Source organism: Bos grunniens, chromosome 13, assembly GCF_055505025.1.
Source record: "Bos grunniens cultivar Pamir isolate PY7600 chromosome 13, Bosgru_T2T1.0, whole genome shotgun sequence".
NCBI classification, from domain to species: domain Eukaryota; kingdom Metazoa; phylum Chordata; class Mammalia; order Artiodactyla; family Bovidae; genus Bos; species Bos grunniens.
This window is the reverse complement of record NC_141177.1, coordinates 54,650,742-54,656,975: the sequence shown is the minus strand read 5'-3', so window position 1 is coordinate 54,656,975 and position 6,234 is coordinate 54,650,742.

Genomic DNA, 6,234 nt, shown 5'->3' with positions numbered 1-6,234 from the left:
CATCGGGCTGTTGCTATGGAGACCTAAGAACCATCTGAATTGCTGTGGCATCGTAAAAGCAAAATCCCAATCATCAGTCTTTTAACTATAGGCTGTTGAAATCTATCTCATATTTTTAGAATGTGTGACATTTAACACACTGATGATTATTTCCAGCTTCAGAATATATTCCCTGCTTTCACATTTAGATGGGAGTTTTCAGTGCAACTGGTTGGATATTTTTTTTTTCTCCTGGTAAATGCTCCATCTCCTTATACATGATTGCAGCTCTTTATATACTTACTTCCTAGATGTTATTTATTCTTCCTTCCTATTTTCTCTTTATTCTATAATTAAAATTATTTTCTCACTGGCTGTGGATCTCTTCTTCCATCAGGATATCTTTAGTTATGTGTTTCATATCCCTAGTTGAAACATCATTCAGGCCTTAATCCCCACTGGTCCTAACTAATCACTGTTTAAGGCTTCATTGCTAATAATCAACTGTTCTGAGCCCCAGTCAAAGGTGCATAACTGCTTACCTGGTGATTCTTTATCTTTGAAGTTACTATCCCCTTATCATCCAAGGTGATCCCAACTTACTGACATTTCCAGGCTTTGTATAAAAAGTCTTCAGGGATTTGGACTAATAGGTATGTCATTTCCACTTTTATCTCTGTGAGAATTGCTAAAAGGATTTGGTTTAACTCTATGCACCATTTTGGGAATACACACACACACACATACACACACATGTTGTTTACCTTATTTGAATGATGTTCAAAGAGACTGATCAGCTGTTAAAAACAGCAACCCTAATAACTTGTTGGTGTAAAAGAAAAAGAAAATTTTGAATACTCAGTCTGAAAACACAAATTCTGTTCAAAGGTACTGAGTACATGGTTTTGTGAAACAAGTCTCCATCACAATCTTCTTGTTCATCCAGATTGGCCTCTTCAAACCTTCTGGTTTAGGTAAGAGCCTTCTCCTTTGAACCTCTTTCCTTAAGAGAGTTTCAGGATCTCTCCAGGCTTATTTGTTTTTTCCCACTCTCTAAACCTCTCCAAAGAAGTGCCTTCTTGCTCTCTCCAGTGTCAGACAGTAAACTCAAGCACACTAGTGGGCGTGGGATTACCAATGTATGACTTTTAGTCTGTGAATTTCCAGGATGTGACATCTCTGCCTCTATATAACTGGATTTAAGAACATAATGAATTTCTTGAAGAAGCTTTTAAGTATTTTTGAGTCAAGGTTTTCTTCTAGGGGTCTACCAGAATCTACCAGAGGATGATATATTTATTTGCTCTTACAGCTCTAATCACCCCCAATGGGCTTCAGTGTCAGAACTGTGTACATAGCAATGTGCACAAAATATATTTACACAGAGAGTCATGCCCAAAAGAAATAAAGAATAACAGCCTGTGTTTGCTGACTTCAACATCAAGGATTGCACTGTTATCCTTGTCAATATCTAGGTCAAGTTAAATACTCTGTTCAGAAATTCCACTCTGGGCCAACCATAGCTAATTTTGTTTTATGTCTGAATGGGATTTCTGGCAATCACAGAATGGTGAAGAACATGCTCTTCCTTCACATGATTTTTAAACACATTTTGATTGCTTGTAAACCTATAAACCAAAAAAACTCTACCTTGCTTTTTCCTGATAGGCTGCCTCTTAAATAAATTAATCCCCCAAGAATCATGGACCCAGGGATGTGCCTTGCTTTGAGAGCTGTGCTATGGCAATGGGTCAGCCTTTGGTGACACTTGTAAGTATTCGTCCCTCTCCCCAGCTCCTGGCAACCACTAATCTGTGATCTGTCTCTATAGATTCACCTATTCTGTCATTCAAATAAATGGAATCACATAAAATGTGACCTTCTGTGTCCGGCTCCTTTAACTCAGTATAATGCTTTTGGGGATCATCTGTGTTGTAGCCTGTATCAACACCTTATTCCTTTTTATGACTGAATGATATCCATCAGGTGATTTGTTTATGCAATCAGCAGTTGATGGGTATCTTGAGTTGTTTCCACCTTCTGGCTATTGGAATAATGTTTCTCTGAATGTGTGTGTGCATGTATTTGTTTGAGTCCCTGCTTTCAATTCTTTGGGGTCTAAACCTGGGAGGGGAATTGCTGGGTCACATGATAATTCTATATATTTAATCTATGTAAGGAAATACCTAATTGGTTTCCACAGTAGTTGCACCAACGTCTGGATTTAAGCTGAGAGCCCAAAAAGATTGGATGTAGGTGTCTAAATGGAGAAGGAAATGGTAACCCACTCCAGTGTTCTTGTCTGGAGAATCCCAGGGACGGGGGAGCCTGGTGGGCTGCCGTCTTTGGGGTCGCACAGTCGGACACGACTGAAGCGACTTAGCAGCAGCAGCAGCAGCAGGTGTCTAAAGCCACTTTCTGCCTTTCTTATCCCCCAGCAGGTGACCAGGCATGAGAACCAACTGTATTCACTTCCTTATGGGAGAGACAAGCACTGCAGGCAGAGAGCATGACTAGGCAAAAGGAGAAATAGAAGAGGTTGATAAAAACATGCAAAGCAAATCAAAATCTTAAAGAATGGCCTTCCCACTACATCTAGGAATTATCCTAAGGAAGTTGTCCTAAGATGGCATAACTATTTATAGAAAAGGAGCTCATGACAGAATTATTTTCATAGTGAAACTTAAATGCCCACTCTGCAAGACAATTTAATCCTATTGAGGTACATCCAATCTTATTTTTAACCACATTTTGTCTGTGAAAATCTTCACAATAGAATACTAATCGGAGAAACAGTTAATCACACGACTAAAATCTGTGCGACCCCATAGACGGCAGCCCACCAGGCTTCCCCGTCCCTGGGATTCTCCAGGCAAGAACACTGGAGTGGGTTGCCATTTCCTTCTCCAATGCATGAAAGTGAAAAGTGAAAGTGAAGTTGCTCAGTCGTGTCCGACTCTTCGCAACCCCATGGACTGCAGCCTACCAGGCTCCTCTATCCATGGGATTTTCTAGGCAAAAGTACTGGAGTGGGGTGCCATTGCCTTCTCCGATATACTATGATGTCAAATTAGAAAAATGAGGTTATAGCGTTATACACAAACATCCACGTGTGTGTGTGTGTAGTCTGCATGCATGAAAAACAGAAGGAAATATGCCAACATCTTTACAGTGTGATCCCCTGTGATTATTATTTTCATTTTTATATTTGTCTCCATTTCCCAAACTTCCAAGAGTTGATTTCTGTAACAGAAACAAGCAAAAACAAACCACTGGTGAGATACCAGAGCAGTCATCTGTTTCTTCACTAGTTCACCCAGCTATACATTCCTATATTCACTCATCAACCTCATACCAAGTCCTTTTCTCACACCACTGGGTTAAGCACTGAGGAGGTTGGTGGTAGAGGGGGGCATTTTTGAGAACTTTTAATTTCTGAAATGTCAACACCATGAAATTGATAAAAATCTTGCATTTTGTGACCCCCCCCTTTCTTAGCTGTCCGAATAAAATTCAAAACCTTCCTTTGTCCTTAAAAAATATTATTCTTTATATTTCAAATGTCCTTTGAAAAAAATGCCTCATCTGGTTTCGTAAAGACCATTGGATGAAAATTATGAATCACATCCCAGTTTTGAGGAGGGAAGCCCCCTACTCCACTTCAGACTGGTCAAAGCATTAAGTAATCATCTCTCTGCTTATTTTCCCTTCCTTCCTTAAAAATTAAATAGCAATTCTTATTCTCAGGGCAGGTTTAAATAGAACAATGTGAATTATTATTAGTAGTATATGTTATTTCTTTCTTCTAGAATGTCAAAAATAATCTACCATATTCCCCTGACAATCCTTTTTATGGAGTCTTAATGTCCTAATTTTTATTTTTGCATGAGTGGAAACACCCAGAGGCTATTTCCTATTATAATCCAGTAAATTAGAAATGGAACACGAACTAGAAAAAAAATCTCTGAAATCTGGCTCACGATTTCAGGGAAATTTTAAAAGAAAAACATACCTGAGAGAGAGGCATACCTGCGTGTGAGAGTAAATCTTTCTCACAAAAGTAAAATGTCTCCCCTGTGTTTCTTTGCATTAAAAATCAGTTGCCATCAGGAAATAACAGAGACACGCAGGGCTGCAGTTATGGACTGAAAACTACCTGCAAAAATTATTTCCCTAAGGTTCCCCCATTTATTCCATTCTCGCCTCAGATAATAAATAAACTTGCTCAGTTCTGAACATCAGTCTGACTCTTCGCGCTGAGAGATCTCCAGGTGTCCCTGCTACAGGAAGAGTCAAGCTGGGTCCAATCAATTCTTCACGTGATTGCCAGGCAAGGAGGTGGTAAGCTTATAGCAGAAAAGACCAGAGGGAAACTGGCTCCTTTTCTGAGGCTGTATACCATTAGGAAATTAATAGTTGCAAGTTGGACTAAGACCATCCAAGCCTTCAGCATATGCACAGCCCAGGAGAGGTTGACAGAGGAAGTGAACCTCTGGTACATGCCACCATAGTTTCCTGTACCACACTGAACATACACAAACAAAGAATCTGAATCAAGTAGTTTTTTTTTACCACTTGACAACACTGAAATGTTTCGTGTAATGTATTCAGAAACCAGTGATCATGTCTCTTTACTAGCTTGTTGTGAAAGATCAGTCCACCAGTGAAGTTGCTCAGTTGTGTCCAACTCTCTGTGATCCCATGGACTATAGCCTACCAGGCTGCTCCATCCATGGAATTTTCCAGGCAAAAGTACCGGAGTAGGTTGCCATTTCCTTCTCCAGGGGATCTTCGTGACCCAGGGATCAAACCCAGGTCTCCCGCATTGCAGGCAGACACTTTACCGTCTGAGCTGAGATTCAATAAAGACTTTCTCAGGGAAGGCAAATCAGTTACAATACCCAGGAACTGCAAAAACATATTCTGTTGTTTAGTTGCCAAATTGTGTCCAACTTGTTTATAACCCCATAGACTATAGCCCACCAGGCTCCTCTGTCGATGGGATTTCCCAGGCAAGAGTACTGAAGTGGGTTGCCATTTCCTTCTCCAGAGGATCATCCCAACCCAGGTATCAAACTCGCATCTTCTGCACTGACAGGCAGAGTTTTTATCACTGAGCCACCAGGGAAGCAAAAGCATATTGTAACTCCCATCTGAAAATCTTTCCACTACACACACACACACACACACACACACACACACACACACGCAGAGTCACAGGGGAATGTGGCAGGAAGCTCATTAGTAGAAACTGGTGCCTGGGGTTGATTGGGACCCAATCAGAAATTAAGATGAGGTCAACTGTGAGCTACTCAGACTTGACCTACTCTCTAAGGATCAATCCCAGAGTCTCTCTGAAGAGTGACCTTCAGCCATAGACCCAATATTTCAACCTGCAAAAGTTGCAGAGATATTGAAAACTTTTTAAATATACCTATTAGTAAATGGCTTTGGGGCACATGAAGAACATGAAAGATTCAAAATAAAGGCTAAAATTCAATTTAAGTCAAAATCTGAAGGTTCCACTTTTATAAAAAAAAAAATCAAGCACAAACTAAAACAGTATTTCCTACATGTATCACAGATACAGAGAGACATCCACCTCTGTGGAGTTGAATACAGTGTGTGCATCACAGCAGAGTCTACAGGGTACTTACATTTATCTGGTATTTGATTAGAAATGACTTTCTTAATATAAACTGATGAACCACAGAAATCGCTAAATAAATGTTAACTATTACTGTGATTACCAGTGCTAACTGTGATAACTTTGTTGTTGTTCAGTCACTAAGTCCTGTCCAACTCCTTGTGACCCCATGGACTACAGCACTCCAGGCTTCTCTGTCCTTCACCACTTCTGGAGTTGGCTCAAACTCATATCCATTGATTCGATAATGCCATCCAACCATCTCATCCTCTGTCGCCCCCTTCTCCTCCTGCCCTCAATCTTTCCCAGCATCAGGGTCTTTTCCAATGAGTCAGCTCTTCACATCAGGTGGCCAAAGTATTGGAGTTTCAGCTTCAGCATCAGTCCTTCCAATGTATATTCAGGGTTGATTTCCTTTAGGATTGACTGATTGGATCTCCTTGCAGTTCAAGGGACTCTCAAGAGTCTTCTCCAGCACCACAGTTCAAAAGCATCAATTCTTTGGCACTCGGCTTTCTTTATAGTCCAACACTCACATCTACACATGACTACTGGAAAAACCATAGCCTTGACTATATGGACCTTTGTTGGTAAAGTAATGTCTCTCC